This window comes from Lygodium microphyllum, chromosome 14 (assembly GCF_053477565.2).
Source record: "Lygodium microphyllum isolate KBCC chromosome 14, Lygodium_microphyllum_v1.1.10, whole genome shotgun sequence".
Classification (NCBI taxonomy): domain Eukaryota; kingdom Viridiplantae; phylum Streptophyta; class Polypodiopsida; order Schizaeales; family Lygodiaceae; genus Lygodium; species Lygodium microphyllum.
In genome coordinates, this window is record NC_141148.1 from 83,757,493 (window position 1) to 83,777,769 (window position 20,277).

Consider the following 20,277-nt stretch of genomic DNA (forward strand, 5'->3'; position numbering starts at 1 on the left):
TAATTTAACACTCTAAAATTTGGTTGACCATGTTTTAATTTGAATTGTATAGAAGGGGCCATGAAAATGCACCTTCTCTTTGAATTTTAGATTTGCACAAGGGATATAACTATTACCTCTGAAATTCATAGAAGGGGTATATAAAATGATGTAAAAATTTTGAAAATGGGTTTTTTAAGTATCTTTTGAATGCATGTTATATAAAGGGCTCATGATAAGGTGAACCCCCCCCCCCCCCCCCCCCCCCCAAGAACATTACTCATGTGTTTCATGCCATGTTCACATATACCAAACCAAAATCTTATGCCAATAGAATCTCCAAGGGATTGATGGAGGATATAATGAGCTAGTAGAATAGTGACACAAAATCTAAACAAATTATGGATCAAACTTACCCATGATGCCATAATAAGAGCATAAAGGGTTCTTAACAAGGGGCTTGATAAAACCTTGACACCTTATAAAGAGAAAACAAACCATTGTCACATGAAAAAGTGCTCTCACTAAAGTCATCAATGAGGCTTGCAATAGACTAGATGCCCATCAACAATTAGGAGAGGAATCTGACTATGATAACCTTTAGAAATATTGGAGTCTCCTCCTTCTCAGGAAGGAAAAGAAGGAAAACCTGGAGTAGGCAAAGATAACAAGCCTTGAGAAGAAGAGAAAAGCAAGGAAAGACAATCAATTTGAGTATGGTAAACGTGTAGAAGACATGGCATGTGTAGTTGAAAATTCACAAGTAGTTTCAAATGCAAAACTTTGGCATGCATGTTTTGGTCATCTAAATTTACTAGCTTGTTGTGCTTATAGAAATGTGATATGATATGATATGTTCATTTCTACTCTTGAGACACTTGAAAAACTCATTTGTGAAGGTTGCATATTGGAAAAAAAGTAGTATGCTTTATTTTCAAAAGATGTTTGAAAGTTGTTCCCACTATAGCTTGTACACATCAACCTTTATGGTCCAATGCAAGCAATATCTTTTGGCAACTACATGTAGTTCATGAATTTTTTTAATGACTACTTTCACATGCATGGATATATGCTTTTGAAAGCTAAGTCCAAAATATTTTTGTGCTTCAAGTATTTTGTTAGTATGGCTAAAATTTTGTTGGGATGTAAAGTTGGTACTCTCATTCACATTGAGGGGGGAGTATATGTTTAAGGAATTTCATGTATATCTAGCAAAACATGGGATACAATACCAAGGCTTTTAGAAATAAAAATGGTGATTATGGTACCTTTGATATTCATATTAGTAGCAATCTTGGTACTTTGAAGTATAAAAATTTTGTACTATGTAAACTTGGCACTATATTAAAATGGCAATAATAAAATACTTTAAGCATTTGATCCTATGTAGCTTCAATTTTGATACTATGTTTAAGTACCAAGAACAATAGACTTTAAGATTTAGTGCTCTATATATCAAAATTGGTCATGTAGTAAAGAAGTTGCAACAAAGGAATTGAAACTTTTGGTAAAAAAAAGTACCAAATTTAGTACTCCACAAAACTAAATTGAAAAATATGTTAAAGTGGCAAGTCTAATAGAATTTAAGCATTTGTTACTGTGCAATTCCAAGTTTGGTACTACATTATAGTACCAACACCAAAAGAATTCAACCATTTGGTATAGTATAGAACAAATTGAACGATGTAATAAAGAGACAATGCCAAAGGTATTTATACTTTTGGTACTAGAGTTTTGGATTTGGTATTAGGGATAGTACCAAATTTGGTACTTTAGAGATCCAAATTTGCTAATATTAGATAGTGGGTACTGTGGATAGTACCAGATTTGGTACTCTACACAACCAAATTTGGTATAGTTAGATAGTAGGTATGTGCTTAGTTGCAAAGTTGATATTTTGAGACAGCAAGCTGCTATTAAAATAGAAGAAACTTAAGAGAAAAAAAAATCCTCTTTAATCAAGATAACCATGTGGTTGGATTTTGAGTATTAGAAGAAGTTGTCATAGAAATGGATTGGTACTTTTTGCCATTGTTTGGTACTATATATTGCATGTTGTTCCATCCTCATCACCATCATCATTGTATGGCATGCTATTGTGTATGCTTTCATAAACCTTGGTTGATAACCTAAATCTATTTTGGCATCTACCAGGGATAGGCTCCATGAAAAACTAGATTGCTTTACAAAGTGTAAGTAGATTGTAACTGAAGATGTGTGACCCTCGAGGAAGTTGCTATATGTATATCCTCTACATCACGTGCGTTCAAGGTCTATTTATAAATATCCTTATCTGTGAATTTTCCCCAAATAAAATATAATTATTTTCTATTCAATCTAAAATAACCCCTTTATATTACACCCTTCTATATGTAAAAAATGTGTAAAAATGGTATTTTAAAAATACCTTATTTTGAACCCACATGATGCACACATATATTCATAAGTAACTTACCCGAGGTGTGATCTAGAAGGCTATATATGTCAATCCTAGCTTCAACTTGGCCATAGTAGTATAAACCTTCAACTAGTTTACCCACTTTGACAATTTTGTTGTGTTGTGCATCCTTTTGTACCTTCACTATCTAATGTATAGCTCTAGTGAATTTGATAAGATAGAAATCCTCATCTCTCCCTACTTCCTTGACTGGAAGGTTTTCTTATCGATGGACAACAACTCACACAAATGATTAGGGTTCCCTTCATAAATGGGCAGGTTAGAGTCATTTTGCACTAGTAAATCAAAACTAGAACTATCAATGTCTTTGACATCTTGATCCTCCTCATCAAGCATTCTTTGATTTTGGGATAGTTTAAATTATGAGATATTTCCATTCTTTTATATTCTATTGGTTTTTACATCTTCCCCATTGTCCATAGATACATGAATCATAGAAACATGCAAGTGTTTGATAATGTAAAACACATGGATTATCCTTTGAATATCCATCAATGCAATGAAATGAGCATGAGCTTGCAACATGCTCATACTCTCATTGGTCATTGCATTGTAGATCATCCTTGGAAACTAGCCTGAAAACTATTTGTGTGTTGTATCTATGCACCTTACCTCTAGGCTAAATTTTCCTTATTTAAATATTTGACTACATCAGATGCACACTTAATAGGTCATCCATTTAGTTTTAACCTCTCGTGAGTGAGGGTTCTCTTTATGACTGCCCTAGCTCCATGATGCTCCCCTTTTTCATATCTTGATGCCAAGAAGTTATACATAATTTGTAAACCTATCAAGTGATAATATATGGCCACAAAGTAGAGAGGTCTTCAAGCTTTGAACTAAGATGATATAGTATTTGACCCTAGTGTTGCCATAAAGAATGGCCTTTCTATTTTAGCCACTTTTCATGGAGAAGAAAATAATGCTATACAAAGAGAGAATCATGTAACTTATCATTATATATGTAAAAATGGAGTGTCTTTTTCACAACATCTCTTGCATTCTGGATATAAGTTATGTGAACAAGTATCATAACTTGATTAGACTAGTAGTGCATGGATTGTACCTCATTTTGCATCTAATATGAGTAATTCTCTACAAAGTCAATTTGAAACAATAATATTAGATGGAAACTTTATCAAGCACTCTTTGAATTGCTACATTTGCCATCGAATGAAGTTGTTCTTGATGAAGCACATAAGGCGAGAGGAAAAAATGTCAATTAAAGTAGAGTTCATTCATTGTACCACCAAGTCCTTTCTTTTCTTCTCAGTCGCACATGCATCCACTTGCCTTGTTGAGACATCTCCGAAGATCTTCATAGTCATATCCCTATTATCCACCACTAAAGTCTCATTAGGACATATTGTCAACCTCTTAACTCCACATCTACCATGATCCCCAAACAAGCATTTTTTTGCATGGTATTTTGAATCATGTTCCTTTGGACACATAAATGATTCCCACATATTAATGATACAATGATATATTGATTGGTTTTCCATCACTGACTTGGATCATTGTTTTGCAATAGACAAAACATTTGCACGTATGATTCTTTCCATGGTGCCCAAACTTGTTTTTTCTCATAAGATTCAATGCCTCCTTAAAATATATAATTTGGACATGATATACACATTAACACATATGTTGCCCCCTTCAATTTCTAGACAAAGGAAGGCCTTAATGCCTCAAAGCATCCAAGAGATATTTGTACTTTTGGATGGGCCCTTTTAAATCTTTGATACAACTCAACCTACAACATTAAAACTTGAAACTCATGAGGTTAGTTTTTTAAAAAAATAATTATTGGCACTATGCTAGAACATCTTGGTAACCTAATTTGGTACCATGTAGCTTAGATTTGGGAATCCACAATATCAATCTGGCACTTCATAGTATCAATTTGATACTTTACATCTCAAAATTTTGGCAATGTGCTATGAAATATGACAAACTACTAGACCCATTTATAACCTTATTTGGTTCTATATAGAATTGATTTGGTACTATATAGAGTCAATTTAATGCTTTGTAGAAACATTTTGGTACCATGTTAGGGAAAATAACAGAGGACTAGACCTAGTTTGTATCCCTTTTGATTTTACAAAGACCCAATTTGGTACTATATAGAATAGATTTGCTATTGAGATGAATATTTTGTGTTATGCTATGGATTATAATAGAGTACTTGAGCCCTTTGTTACTACAAAGTATAAATTTTGAACTTCATAGAAGTATTTGGTAATGTTATAGAAAATATAAGAGTAATGGAGCTATTTAGTAACCGCGTTTTTGGTATCATGCTATACCAATTTGAATATTTATAGTATCCTTTTGATACAGTTGTAGGGAATATGTTGGAGTACTAGATCCTTTTGATAATTCATAGTAGCAATTTGGTACTTCATAAAAGCATTTTGTAAGAGATGGAAAATAGGTTACATAGTGGCATGTATAAAAGGTGAAGGTACTAATCATTTTTTATCTGGTTTTGATATAATACAAGTCTCATTCATCTTCTCTCTCTCTCTCAGCTTTCATGGTTGCCTTCTCTCTCTTTCTATCTTTCCCTCTCCTCCTCACTCTCTTCTCTCTTTTACATCTCTTCTCTCTCTTTTGTAGTCTTATCTCTCTTATTTCTCTCTCTCTAGTCCTCTCCTTGAAAATTGGTATTAAAGCATCTCAGGTTCTTAATCCAATCAACCACATTTCATTTAAGTTCTTCCTTTTCAATCGCACTAATCCAAGAACTTCAAGTACACGTGTAGACATGGCAAGGAGCACTAGAGTAACGAGTGGAAATTTCCAAGAAGAAGACATGCAACATTGAAGGCTTTTCAAAAGCTAGATGTAAAAATGGAGGAAGGTACACCAGAGAAAATGGAAGAGCTTGCATTATGACTACCATGTCCAAACACAATTGTTTCACTAGATGATCCAAAATCCACCCAAAATGCAATAACATAACCATGCTTTGGAATAAAGCCTTTTTCCTCTACTATGCCATGGTCCTAGGAGCAAGGCATCCTTGCTTTCCCTTCATCAATGCACTAGGGTTGTAGCAACACCATCACGATTACGTGTTGACCTTCCACTGTCCATTGATGCTCCTTGTGCAAGGAAGTGAGAACACTGCATTGCAGTTGGAGAGGACCTCATGATTCTAAGCACAACAGCAGTGGATTTGGCCTCAAGATTCTATTGGAACAGAAGGTTGCACTTCACAATTCATTTTTCCTTCCATGAAAAATATTGTTTCGATTATGGTGAAGTGGTTTAGCATTCTTCCTAGAGTGCCATCCAAAAGAACTAATAACACTATGATTGCAAGAATAGTGTAGCTAGGAGTAAATATCTTAAAATCCCTTTAATAGACAAAGAAATTGAGGTTTGGGAAATGCTCCAAGTTAGAGGCTATGATGATAGAGAGCACATCTAGATCTGAGCAATTGATGTGTTTGTTTTGAGAATCATAGTTGTGTGCAAGCTCTAATGATGATGCTACCACATCATCTATATCCTCTATGTAATTGCAAACGCTACCTCAAGTGTGATTGTGGTAACACTTTGGAAATCTTCACATGTACGAATTATAGAATCATAATTTGCAAAGGTTCCATTTTTTATAGAGTCGATGAAGGCCTATGTGATGGCCCTCTTGATGTCTAGGAAAGGATCTAGCAGAGCTGTTGGTAAGTCATGATAGTCACCATTAGGGTGAGCACAACCAGCATGAAGCTTGTAAAGCATGCATTGTTTTGCTCTTGATGAGTTGCTGGCTCACACTAGGCTCTTTCATATCTGTAGAAGAAGGCATGCTATCCCTACGCTACTCTACTTCTTCTACTGGCTGCTCATAGTCTTTCATCTTAATGCTTCTATGTTAGATTTGAGAATACAATTATCCACCAAAGCATTATTCAGTTTCTGAGTGGTTTCATTTGGTTGTTTGTAAAAATTTGAGTTTTCTAGCCTTTATTGTGAAACCTATGACTCTAACTCTGATCAATAATTTGCTCAAGGAGGACTAAATCCAAATCAGCATCCTCATCATCAGAGTGCTCATGTAAGGGATATATTATTCTCAACTGATAGAATTGCTATTGGATCATCTTTTCTAGGACAATTTAGAGGTTTGGGTGAGTTGGAAATTAGTATTCATAGCCCAATCCATTCCTTGAGTGAATCCATGGCATTGCTAGTGTTTTTCCCTTCTACTACATGCAATCTGGAGACATTAGATTGGTCACATGTAGAGGTCTCTACATCTATTCTAGCTTCTCATACCAAAAAATTAGGAGTGACTGGAAGAGATAACATTAATATCAATCACAAATTGGTTATCTAGTAGCTCTGGCCTAAAACAATAAACTAGAACATCTGACACACTTGATCATTAGAGATATTATTCATTACTGCTGCAACTTCTTTATGTTTCCCATTTCCATCAATTGATACTCTCAATGCACTTTATTTGATAGTCATATCTTCTAGATATGCCTCTTCTTTCTTTCACCTTAGCAGAAAGTCAAGTGTTATAAACTTATGGACATCATCCTTGTATTAAGAAGTAGGGGCATCAAGATTAGCTTTTCTCAATGCTTCTAAATAAGATATTACTTTGAAGAAATCTTCATCTTCAAGTATCAAGGGGCCATCCATGGATGATCATTGTAATTATGGAGTATTATGGAGCATTAGGGAGTAATCTTAGAGGCTGTGGCTATTGATTGAACCATCTATCTTCATCAATCACTAAGAGTCATTGGTAGTGGAATGCCTATGCTTGGGTTGCATATGAGATGCCTATACTTGGTCATTTTGACATTGAGATGCTTATGCTTATGATTAGTAGAGGTATGATGATACAAACAGTGATTTTGGCTATGTTGGCAATGTATCATGCCATTATGACAAAGGTTTCAATCATACAGTAAAGGACACATCACTTGCCAGCATCCCCTTGACTCCTAAGGGTGATGTGAGATTTATTCTTGCAATTAAAGAGGTGTAATTGATCCCAAGAGTAAAAGTGCAAGTTTTGTAGGGTATTTATAGACCCAAACAAGCCTCTGACAATTGCAAACAGAGTGTTGGACTACACACTTTAGCCTCACATTTCTTATTATAAATTTTTTTGTATAACACTTTTTATAGTATGCTTATGCTAATTGCAAATCAAGACCTTTGATTTGAATCAAAAAGTTTTGCAATCAGAGTTATCTAGCTCAATATATTACCATTTTTGTGACAAGGGATAAGGTTGGACTACACTTTGCAATGGCACGGGATAAGGGAAAAGCAAAGGCAAATGAAGATGTGCACCAACAAATCAGGGATGCTAGGGGCTTAAAAGTTGGACACAACCTTGGAATCAATTATGAAGAGTATTTGCAAGACATGGGAAACTGTAGTGCTCTAAATGGCACCTCATGTTTGCACGAGACAAGGCATGCTAAAAGACATGAAGCCATGATGGAAAAACATGAAGCTGTGATGGCAGGCATAGTAGTAAACATAATCATTTATGGAGAAATGATGAATGAAATGCACCAAATGTGAGCCACCATGGATATACTTGTTGGCCAATTCACTAAGTGGATGGAATTTTAGATGAAAGGAAAAGATCAAGAGGACAGATCACATGTTCATGCTAAAAGAGTGACTCTCCCATCAGTAAATGTAAGCTCTCAAGGTATCTTGGAAAAAAAGGGTATTCCTACTAACTATTTTGAGCATGGCAAGCCTTCACATAGGTAAGAAGAATCAATGGGCCATGCAATATGGGGTACTTCTCAAGTTTCACAAGGTGCCATGCCTTCCACAAGATTTCAACACTCTTTTTGAAGAAATTATTTCAATAATAGCACCTTCATTGGCAACCATATTGATCAACCTTAGTTTGGACAACCAATCAATGGGAATCAACCAAATGCAATATTGAATTCTTTTTTTATTCAAGGTAATGATGTTATTGAAGTGGACACTGGGTTTTATGATGGGAAAGAGGAAAACCATGAAGAGGCTAATGATTAAGATGAAGATCATGAAGACTAACCATATAAAGAAGACCAAAATGATCAGCAAGAGGATCCCCTAGTAGAAGACAATGTATATGAAGATCACTTGCAACCTTATAGACCATTTGAGGAAGAAAATGAGCATGCTACAAATGAACACTCTAAAATTCTTGATCATGCTGATGATGGATTAGTTGAGGATATGCATCGGCTCACACTCAATTAGGGTTTATACCAACTAGAAGATGAGTGGTATGCATATGATTATGGTTATGAAGACTTGGATAATGATTTTGATAACTGATATACTAATAATGAGTATGTACATGAGACTCATGATAGCTATAATTTGATGGATGATGTATATGATTATGGTTATGATTCTGGGGATCTTCCTTCCTACCCATTTGACTTGGGATGGTTAAGATTATGAGTTCGATGATAGTTTTCCTCCTCTTGATCATTATTATGATGGTATACCTTTTGATCTAGGAGGTTATGGATCAGGTTTTTCACCTTCATTAGGACAACATCCATATTGGGATCCAAATTTTTATCTTTTAAAAGTTTATTTGGCTGAAAGACTAGTCATTTTATCTCTTATTCTACTGCAAACAGCAGATAGCTCTTTGTTTTGGCTCAATTTTAATCTGGATTTGACTACATAGGATTCACACCTATGTGAGATGAAATTATATTCAATGCACTTTCTTTTGAATCATAGCACACTTAATTTGGATATGCCCATCAAAAGATATCTCAATTTTACTATAGCATGGTTTGTAGTTGACAACAAGCTGCCTATTGTTTGTAGGTGTCTTTTCTTGGAGTTATGGTGGACTAGTTCTCATTTTTATGATTTCAAATGGATGTCCATATGGTCTATTTACTTTTTCACTTCATTCCATCCATTATTTAGTACATATTAGTGCTTTTCCTATTTTTGTAGCCACTTGTAACAGAGTAGTACTCTGATTCCCTTTACATTTGACCATTGTAAACAGTCTACCAATGTTTTCTGAGAAAAAAAACTCTTTTGAGTGGGGATGGAATGTAAGAAATGGGGAATACGGTACATAGGGATTGGTATTAAAAAATGAAGGTACCAATCATTTTGTATCCAATTTTGACACAATACAAGTCTACTTCATCTTCTCTCTCTCTATCAAATATACAAGAAGATGGTGGAAAGTTTGGTCATTGATACTATTGTTAGGCCAAATTGTAACTAAATGATTAGCTTAGAGAGTTATTTTTTATAGGTTCCTTGTAAGTCTCATTTGGATAGTGTGAGATCTTCCTTGAAGTAAGTTGAGGTCATAATAAACTATGGTATCTTTTATGAGACTAACTCATTAGTGTAGTTATTTTGTAATGCTAATGTAGATTGGGCACGCTTTTTATTTTTTGCTAAAAGTGAAAATTTGCATGTTGAGTTTTAAAACCAAACATATGAATTTATCGCAAAAACAGGCATCTAGTATGAGCATGTAGCATTTGAACATCGATGTCCTCACTATGACAAAGCCCACGTGTACATCCTGCGCATGAACACTAGCCCAAAATAGAAACTAGAACCATGCATACAATGGCACAAGAATGGATGCAAAGAAAAAAGGAAAGAAAAAAAATGTATGTCCTCATCATGCACAAGAAAGGGGGCTAAAGGGGTAGGTATAGGGAAGGGAGAAATTTGATTTGGTTTTGTTGAAATATTTGTGGGTGGGGTGGGGGCGGGGTGGTGAGGAGGTAGAAGGGAGGAGGGTGGTGGAAGATGACATCAAGACAATGCATGTCCACCAAATGAAAACTTATGAGTTTCATAGAAATACATTGATTTTATCCGTGTGCCATGACAAGTGTTTGACAATGATAATAAGTCCATCCACTTGGCAAAGTATAATATCATGATGGTACTTCAAAGTACCAAATTGGTACAACAATAGCAATGTGCTAGTACCCAAACCACATGGAATGCCCTAAGGATGTGCCTTATATGAAAATAAAGAGTACAATATTACATGGTGCTCCAATTAGATGAAAAGTGCTATTGAGTACCTAACATGGAAGCGAGGGTGGTATAAGGTACAATTCGAGCATCTTCATATCAATGTAAGTTCTCCTACACTAAATGTTTTGATAGGAAATAAATGATGTGTTGTAAGTTTACTACAAGGAATATAACATGCAGAGTGACATGTAGTGCATGTAGATTACTGCACAGATGACACAAAATAGATGAAGAAAATATAGTATGAACAACACACCTAAAACTTTTTCATCCAATCTTCTTTTGACATATATCCTTTTGGTTGGGTAAAACTTGAATTTATGTGCTCCAAAAGGCATATGCTAGATCTCTTTATTTAGCTTCAATGATGTTATGTTGAGGCAGTTGTCTTTGATAAGCACTCATCAATGGCAAAGCTTCCTCGTCACCTTTAATATCAAGACAAAAATTGACTACAACAATATTTCTCAAATGAATATCAAAAAGTACCTACTATTCTTGTATGGTTCATTTGTGTTGCCACTAGCATTATTTAGCACAATGGTCAAAGATGATCTATTTAAGAAGAGCTCATGTGTGTATTGGGGCAGCTTGGGTGGATTGAGCGTGTTATGGACGTTGGATAGAAGAGTGTTATCAACATTACTATTGATGATTGTGGATCTTGAAAAGTCACATGAGACAAGAGTTGTTTGAATAACTCTCTCTAGCACTTGTTGTAAGGCCTAGTGTTTTTTTGTGCCTAAAATTTTCCATAGCTAAACATATATACTTTCTTTTCTTTACTTCATCCATTAAACATGGATCTTTCAACTTGCTACTTTTTTATTCTTTCTGCCTCAGTGCTCTTTTCTTAGTATCCTAGTACTCACATATAGAAGCTATCTTGTTGAGATATCATTCCATCTCAGTGATATTTGAATTACGCTCCATGGTTTGATTTGTGAATACCTTAGACAATATCAATGCTAGAACACCTTCCATGCTCACTTGGCCACTTTGTTTAGAATGAGAAGCTACCATGCAAGTTATCCATGTTGAACTATTTTATGGGTTGTAAAGAGAGGGAAAGAGCTATGAAATAGGCAATGGAAGGTGAAGACACCAAAGAGAGAGAGAGAGAGAGAGAGAGAGAGAGAGAGAGAGAGAGAGAGAGAGAGAGAGAGAGAGAGAGAGAGAGAGAGAGAGAGAGAGAGAGAGAGAGAGAGAACCATGGGGATGTGGAAAATAAGCTATTACAAACCAAATGTTTTTTAAAACGAGGAAAAATAATTCCCATGTAATAAAAACTAAACAAGAAAGAAATTTTGAGGTGTGCTCTACCAAAAATAGATATTGTCTTTGTTGACAATCCATATTGTACCACCAAACCAAGCTCGTTCTCTCTGAGTAGGAAAATACAATCTTGCAAGTTGTAATCATGTGCTAGCACCTTATAATCAGTGTCTATTATGGTTGCACTATTTGTTGAGATATCGAGCTCCACTCATGATACGCCAGGGTGACCGTTGTGTATTTATGTCACCGACTTGTCAGTTGCAGATGCGGTTGGTACACCGCCCCTGAATAATAGCTACATGATAGCTATCCTTATCTACTCTAGTTCGTGGCTCAGTTAGTATGCCACCTTAGTTAGTTGAGTTTGGTTTGAGACCCATATCTAGGGTTCTTCTATTTCTTTGTACTTGAGTTCTTTTGGCTTACACAACTAAGAAGAGGAAAACTGTTTGTAGCCTCCACCTTTGTGTGTATTCCCCCATTGTGCAAGCAAGAAAGCTACAAGTGAGACTCCTTCCTTCTCTCCCACAATCTTGACATGGTATCAGAGCCTTGTTCGTGGTAAGGAGCTCAAGAAAGCAAGCCAAGCTCGCGGTGGTCTGGTAAGAGGAGCAGTGTTGCTTTCATTTTCTGTTTTGGGAGCAGATCTCTGCAGGTAGCACAGCTGGAAATTGCAAGAGTGCATTGTCTCAGGTTGAGACGCCCTTCGCGGTGAAGCAAGAGGGCAGTATATGCTGCGGGAGAGGGCTTTAGCCCCTGACGACCTTGTTTTTTTTATTTGAGGCCATTTCGGGGCCTGTTTTGCAGACGGAAGTTTTCTGCACGCACTCAGGAAAAGGCTCGGTTTTATGCTGTGCAGCCACTGTTCTACAGGTCGGTGAATAGTTACAGTAAAAATTGCATTGTATGCTTGTGCGCAGAGACATTGGGAGTTACAGAATCATCCCTGTTGCCTGTTGATGCAAAATCGTCACTAGGAAGTGACTGTGTGGTCAAATACCACTTTCGCCAGTTTTGCAGATTCTCCCTTGTGAGGGTGAAGCTGTGGTTTTTGCAGTGACAGAATTTTTTGCAGTCTTTTGTAATGGCATCTGATTCTCTTTCACAGATTGTCACTGAAAAGCTTGACAAGAACAACTTCCAGGCATGGAAGTTTAGAATGACGAATTTCCTTATGGGAAAAGGATATTGGGAATTTGTTGCAGGAAATGAAGAAGAACCAGTTCTTCCTGATGTTCCCAATCAACAGCAAATGCAGGCATTCAAAGCATGGCATGAGAGAGCCAGGAAAGTTATGTACTGGCTGTCTATCAGCATTTCAGACTCCATGATTGTGCATATTCAGGATGCAAGTACGCCAAAGGAGGCATGGGATACTCTGTCAAAGATGTATAGCACAAATACGCAAGCCAGGAAAATGCAGCTCAAGCAAGAGTTGCACAATGTGCAAAGAGAAAATATGAGCATCAACGACTACCACATGAAGGTAAAGAAGATTGCAGATGCACTTGCTTCCATTGGGTCACCAGTGGAAGATGATGATTTAGTTTCTGTGACCTTGAATGGTCTAGGAAAGGATTATGCACAGTTTCGGACATCCATTTCAGTTCGTGAAAGATTTCCTGATTTTGAGGAGTTGATTGCTCTTCTAATTTCTGAGGAACAAAGAAATGGTGGTGCATCTTCTTCAGGAGGAACTTCAAAAGAAGCTGTCTTCTACTCAAATGCTGGAAGAGGTAGAGGCAGAGGTAGAGGAGGCCGATTTGGAGGCCGTGGTAGAAATCAGAATATGCAGCAAACTCAAGAAAACCAGTCCTATGGAGGAGGACGTGGTAACTCTAGAGGCAGGGGGAGCCAAAGAGGTCGTGGTGGATGGCAAAGAGGCCAAAATGCAAACAGTAATGTTGAATGCTACTATTGTGGTAAAATGGGTCATATGGCTAAAGACTGTTATAAAAAGCAGAATGACATCATGAATGGAAAACTGCAACAAGGAAATTATGCATCCTCTAGTAGACAGGGTGATGACAGAAATGAGCATCTGTTTATGGTGCAGCACATGAACAATTCTGTGACAAGTGCAGAAGAAAGCAACGATGTATGGTATGTTGACTCAGGTGCATCAAACCATATGACAGGTCATGCAGAATGGATGGAGGATGCAAGGAGAATGGAAAAACCAGGATTTGTGGAGACTGGTGATGATACTGCACATCCTATTGTGCAGATTGGAAAAATTCCTTTGTCTATGCAGGATGGGAAAAAGAAATACCTGTCCGATGTATTTCATGTCCCAAATATCACCAAGAATCTGGTTTCTGTTGGTCAAATGGTTGAACAGGGCTTGCAGGTCAGATTTAATCCTCATGGATGCTTTGTTGAGGATATGAAAAATAAAGGTCGCTTGGTAGCAAAAGGAAAGAAGAAGGGCAGAATGTTTACATTGGATGCAGACATGTCTGAATTGAGTGCAGCAATGTTTGCACATGGGACCGGTGTAGTTGCAGATATTGATATTTGGCATAAACGCATTGGTCATGTTAATGTACAGCGACTTAAATCAATGCAGGCCCAAAATATTGTTGCAGGATTGTCCAAATTCAAGGTTGCAGAAATGCATAAGGTATGTGAAGCCTGTCAGTTTGGAAAACAGGCAAGGAAACCATTTCCTAGACATGTTCAAGAGAGTAAGAAGCCATTGGAATTAATCCACTCTGATGTGTGGACTACTAAAGCTACATCTCTTGGAGGCTATCATTATTTTGTCAGTTTTATTGATGACTATAGCAGAAAAGTTTGGGTGTATTTTATGAAAAAGAAAAGTGAAGTTTTTGGGCATTTCAAAACTCTTAAAGCTATGGTTGAAAAATAAACAGGTCTGCAAGTAAAATGCCTAAGGTCAGATGGAGGGGGAGAGTACCTCTCAAATGAGTTTGCAAGGTTCCTGCAGGAGCATGGCATAAAGCAGCAATATTCATGCAGTCATACCCCACAACAAAATGGAATTGCAGAAAGGAAAAACATGCATATTGGAGAGGTATCTCGTGCCATGCTCAATGAAAAAGACTTGCCAGATTTTTATTGGGCTGAAGCAGTTGCTACAGCAGTCTACATAATGAACAGGACTCCCACTGCAGCAATACATGGAATGACTCCAGAGGAGAGGTATACTGGTAGGAAACCAGATATTTCTCATTTGAAAATTTTTGGTTGCATTGCCTATGTACATGTGCCAGATGAGCTGAGATCCAAGTTGGATCCAAAAGCTGAGAAGTGCATCTTTATTGGTTACTCTCTGCAGCAAAAAGGGTATAGATGCTATAACCCTTCTACTCGTAAGTTTACAGTGAGCAGAGATGTTGTTTTTGATGAGATGAGTAGCTGGTATAAACCAGTAAATGTGATTGATGATATAGATGCACAAAATGGTAATGCTGCACAGAATTCACAGCAGCAGTCACAAAATATTAGTGGACCTGGAGCATCCTCTAGCAGTGGTTCACATTCTTCGCCATGGACAGGCAGATTGAGATCAGGAGAATCTTCTCAAAGCAATGCAGATAGTGGTATGCAGGTATCACGAAAAGGAAAAGAGAAGGTTGATCAGCCCATGTTTGATGTGAATGCAGGTCACTCTTATGTGGATGGTGAATCCAGTGGCTCAGAACAGAGCATTGATGATGAGTTGGGTATTCCTTCTATTGTTACACCTGGAGTAAGGAAGACCAGGGATGTTTTGAGAGCACCTGGGAGTGAACCTACTTTGCGCAGGTCTACCAGAGCTAGGTATCCTGTGGATAGGCTGAAATATGATGGATTTATAGCCATTCATTATGCATATATGGTTAAAGTGATACAGGAATCAGAACCCACTTCTTTTGAGGAAGCCATGGGAAAAGAAAAATGGGAGAAAGCCATGGATGAAGAAATGGATGCCTTGGAAGCAAATGCTACATGGGAGTTAGTACCTTTGCCTAAAGGTAAGAATGCAATTGGCTGTAAGTGGGTTTATAAGGTGAAGCACAATGCAGATGGTTCTGTAAACAGATACAAGGCAAGATTAGTAGTCAAGGGGTATGCACAAACATATGGCATTGACTATGAAGAAACATTCAGTTCGGTTGCAAGGATGGCAACCGTAAGAGCAGTCACTGCTATGGCTGCATCAAAGGGATGGTCTTTACATCAGATGGATGTAAAGAATGCCTTCTTGCATGGTGATTTGCAAGAAGAGGTCTATATGGAGCAGCCACCAGGTTATGTGCATGCTGTTCATCCTGAGTTTGTTTGCAGGTTGAAGAAAGCTTTGTATGGCTTGAAGCAAGCACCTAGAGCATGGTCTGACAAGATAGGACAGTATCTTGTCACTATTGGCTTTCAGATTTCCAAGGCAGATTTCTCACTTTATGTGAGAAAAACAGAGAAAGGTATTATGCTGCTTGTCATTTATGTTGATGATTTGATTATGACAGGTGACAGTGATGAAGATATCCTTCATGTGAAAATGCTATTGAAGCAGAAGTTTGAGATGAAGGATTTGGGAGAGCTGCGTTATTTCTTGGGCATTGAGGTGATTAGATCACCAAGTGGGATACAGCTCTTGCAGAGGCAGTATGGATTGGACATGCTGTCCAAATATGGGATGACAGGCTGTAAGCCTATTTCAGTTCCTTTGGAGCAGAATGTGAAGCTGAGCACAAATGCAGGTGAGCTTCTAGAAGACCCTACTATGTACAGACGCATAGTAGGAAGTTTGATTTATATGACTATTACCAGGCCAGATTTGAGCTATGCTGTTGGATTGGTAAGTCAGTTTATGCAGGCTCCAAGGAAACCACATTTGGATGCGGCTAGACGCATACTCAGGTATGTGAAGTCCACATTGCAGTATGGACTATTTTATGAGACTGGGGTTCAGATACAGTTGCATGGATACACTGATGCTGATTGGGCTGGTAGTATTTCTGATAGACGATCTACCAGTGGATATGTGTTCTCTTTTGGGAGTGCTGCAGTCACTTGGAGCAGCAAGAAACAGCCTATAGTTGCCTTGTCGAGCACAGAGGCTGAGTACAGGGGTGCAGCAATGGCTGCATGTGAGGTAGCTTGGTTGCATAAGCTACTTTATGATATGCATCAGTCTACAGATGGGCAAGTTGTCATTTATTGTGACAACATGAGTAGTATACACTTGGCAAATAACCCAGTCTATCATGCTAGAACAAAGCACATTGAGGTGCATTATCACTATGTGCGAGAGAGGGTTTTACTAGGTCTTATTGATCTAGTTTATGTCAGCACAGAGGATCAGATAGCTGACATATTCACGAAGGCATTGGGCGCAGAGAAGCTGCGCAAGTTCAGAGACCTGCTTGGTGTGCAGGAATTGGGATTGAGCTCGAGGGGGAGTGTTGAGATATCGAGCTCCACTCATGATACGCCAGGGTGACCGTTGTGTATTTATGTCACCGACTTGTCAGTTGCAGATGCGGTTGGTACACCGCCCCTGAATAATAGCTACATGATAGCTATCCTTATCTACTCTAGTTCGTGGCTCAGTTAGTATGCCACCTTAGTTAGTTGAGTTTGGTTTGAGACCCATATCTAGGGTTCTTCTATTTCTTTGTACTTGAGTTCTTTTGGCTTACACAACTAAGAAGAGGAAAACTGTTTGCAGCCTCCACCTTTGTGTGTATTCCCCCATTGTGCAAGCAAGAAAGCTACAAGTGAGACTCCTTCCTTCTCTCCCACAATCTTGAAACTATTTGCTAACTAGGTACTAGATTATGGGTTTCAAATAGCTAGCCTTGTAAAGCCCATATTGTTGTAATAGTAGAAGAATATGTAGTCAAATTGGAGTTTAAGAATAAAAGATAAGAGAGGTCTAGTATGATAATATGGCTTAGGCATATGAAGGAAGTAAGTATCCTTCTAGTTGAGTAGATTACAAATCACAAATATCAAGGAAGGACCATTTTTTAATTGAAGTAGGAGCTTAGGCTAGACCACCAAGACCCACAAACCACTTATTCTTTCAAGTGTTTCAAGCAAGTGACTAATAGATATCTCTCACCTAGCCATATGTGCTCTCGATCTCTTACGAGTGTAGTGAGCTTACCTTGATGCCTGATTGAGAAGCCTCCTCCCTCAAGCACTCTGGTAGCTCCAAAATCCGAGATGCAAGCTCAAGCAAGCTCAATCCTCTACCTTCAAGCTCCATCCTCCATAGGTTTTTAGCTTCTTTTCCTCCTCTAACAATGATGCATGGATATCAACAAGTTCAGGGTTTGGCATATTAATTAGAGTTGTTATACATTATTATATTCAAGAGGAAAACTCTTAAGCAGAACACATATGCAAACATCTTCTTCCATTTTAATGTTGATTCCTGCAAGTTGGGTTAGAAGTCCTTCCACGTAATTTAGATGTGTGGAAAGTGACATGCTGGACTTCATTTCAAGCCTGAAAAACTCTATCAAGAGACCATACTTTGATGATTTAGACTGTGCACTAAACAAAGTCTCAAGTCTCTTCCATGTATCCTGTGAGGTCTCACAGTTATCTACATGGTGGATATAGCTATCGTCTAGCTCTAGTTTGATAATGGCCTGAGCCTTATCATCTTTCTTTTTCCAAGTGACAGCAAGGTCTGCATCACGAGACTTCTTTTGTTTTTCAGTGGTAATGGCCCAAAGGCCCTTCTTCATTAAGATGAGTTTGATGTGGGCCTGCCAAGTATGAAACCTGACTCCTTTGAAATGAGCTGTTGGAGAGTATTTGCCCATGTTAGATGGATGGAGTAGTAGCAAACAGCTTTAGAATTCTCAGATTTTATCAGTGGAAGGGCATATTACAATGTGTCAAGAGACATAAGTAATGACAATGTGAAAAAAACACACTATGTGATAATTCTGTATGAAAATCGAATCTTCAAGGTCGTTGCTCTTCCGTCTTGATCCAAGTATCCAGGTTCTTCTTCTCCTTGATTTGATGTTGGGACAGTAGATCCGAGTGATAGTGGTTTGTTCCAAGTGGCAGGAGAGAGAAAATGATGAGATTTTTGAGCTCCAGTGAAGTTTTGACTATGGCTTCTAAATTAGGGTTTCTGACCCAAGCCTGGTTTTTTACTAATTTCAGGAGCTACAATGGATCATTTTTTAAAAAAATAAATATAAATGTAGCTCTCTTCAAGATCTATCAAAGCCCTATACTGATTGACCAGATCGCTGGTGGATTCAGGCGTGCAAGGCAAACGATGGCAGCAGGTGCAGTTTTTGACAGATTTCGTCATTTTCTACAATGTTGAGACCATAGATTGCTAGTGTCATTGGGTTATGGGCAAGGATGGAGTTCCATAAGTAGGGAAAGATATGTCTAGAAGAGGATTCATGAAGATATGCTCTATATTTAGAGATCCAGCTCCTCCAAGGTGGGTATGTCCTATAGGCCACAGACTGAAGTTATGGCAGCAACTAACAGAAGTGACAATGATGAACTCTAGATAGGGAAATGTCAGGATCTTATGTGATGCAGAGAACCATTAGTAGCGGGAGAACACTTCTCCAGAAGGAAGCTTGGTAGGATTTTGCCGATAGAGGAAGTTATGAGAGCTTCAAGCAGGCAGGGTACTGCTGGCTATGGCTGCCACAAGGTCAAGTGGAGAAGGAGTGGGAGATGAGGTCCTGGACTTGTCTTGAGATAAAACTAAGCTAGATGAGAGTAGAATGAAGTTGGAGGAGCAGTGCCATGCATGACTGAGCTCTGATACCATGTTAAAATATGCAGGATCTAGAGCATGGTAGAGGCGAGGTTGAAAGAGGAAAGCCAAACTCATGAAGACATTGACCCTGACAAGGACAAATTGTTACGCAAGTGAATTAGGTTCCAAGATTGAGACTTGGACTCATAAACACAATCTTGTGTATTGACAGTGACATGACACTTTACTAGAAAGAAAAGAGTACTATCATTGCATTAGAAAAAGAGTGCAAGTGCAATGCTTTATAGGATTTGAGTGGTGGTACTTTCTCCTACTATGCATATGGGATTCTGGTCCTGAGCCCTCACTAATTCTCACAAAGGGACTAAAGTAGGTGTGACTGCAAATATCTGAACACAAAGAAGTCAAATTCTAGCACAAGTAGCAGCCACTTGGCACTATGTGTCCAATAACACAAGGTTTGTTAAAAAGATACAACAGATCCTGATGGTCTATGAAGAAAGTGAGAGGCATAGCTAGAAGATAATGCCAAAATTTCTTCATAGCAAACACCATGACCAAAACTTCTCTCTCAATTGTGGAATAGTTCATCTTAGTATTCGTGAGTTGTCTACTATCAAAGCTCAGTAGATTGTCTAGGTTGTGTTCACCATGCTGGCACAAAACAACTCCCACGGTAAACTTTGAGGTGTAAATATGTACGTGGAAGTTTTTGGTCTAGTCTCGAGCTCTTTGTATGCGCATTGGCATTCCTCAGTCCATTCAAATACTTTAGTAGTTTGTAGAGTGGTCTAGCAATTAGCAGATA

The 20,277-nt window shown here is 37.9% G+C and overlaps 1 pseudogene; it reads right to left on the reverse strand.

Annotated features, from left to right (window-relative positions):
- Nucleotides 1–3,675: 3,675 nt before the first annotated feature.
- LOC148025787 (uncharacterized) lies at nt 3,676–18,534 on the reverse strand (annotated as a pseudogene).
- Between the last annotated feature and the right edge of the window lie 1,743 nt (nt 18,535–20,277).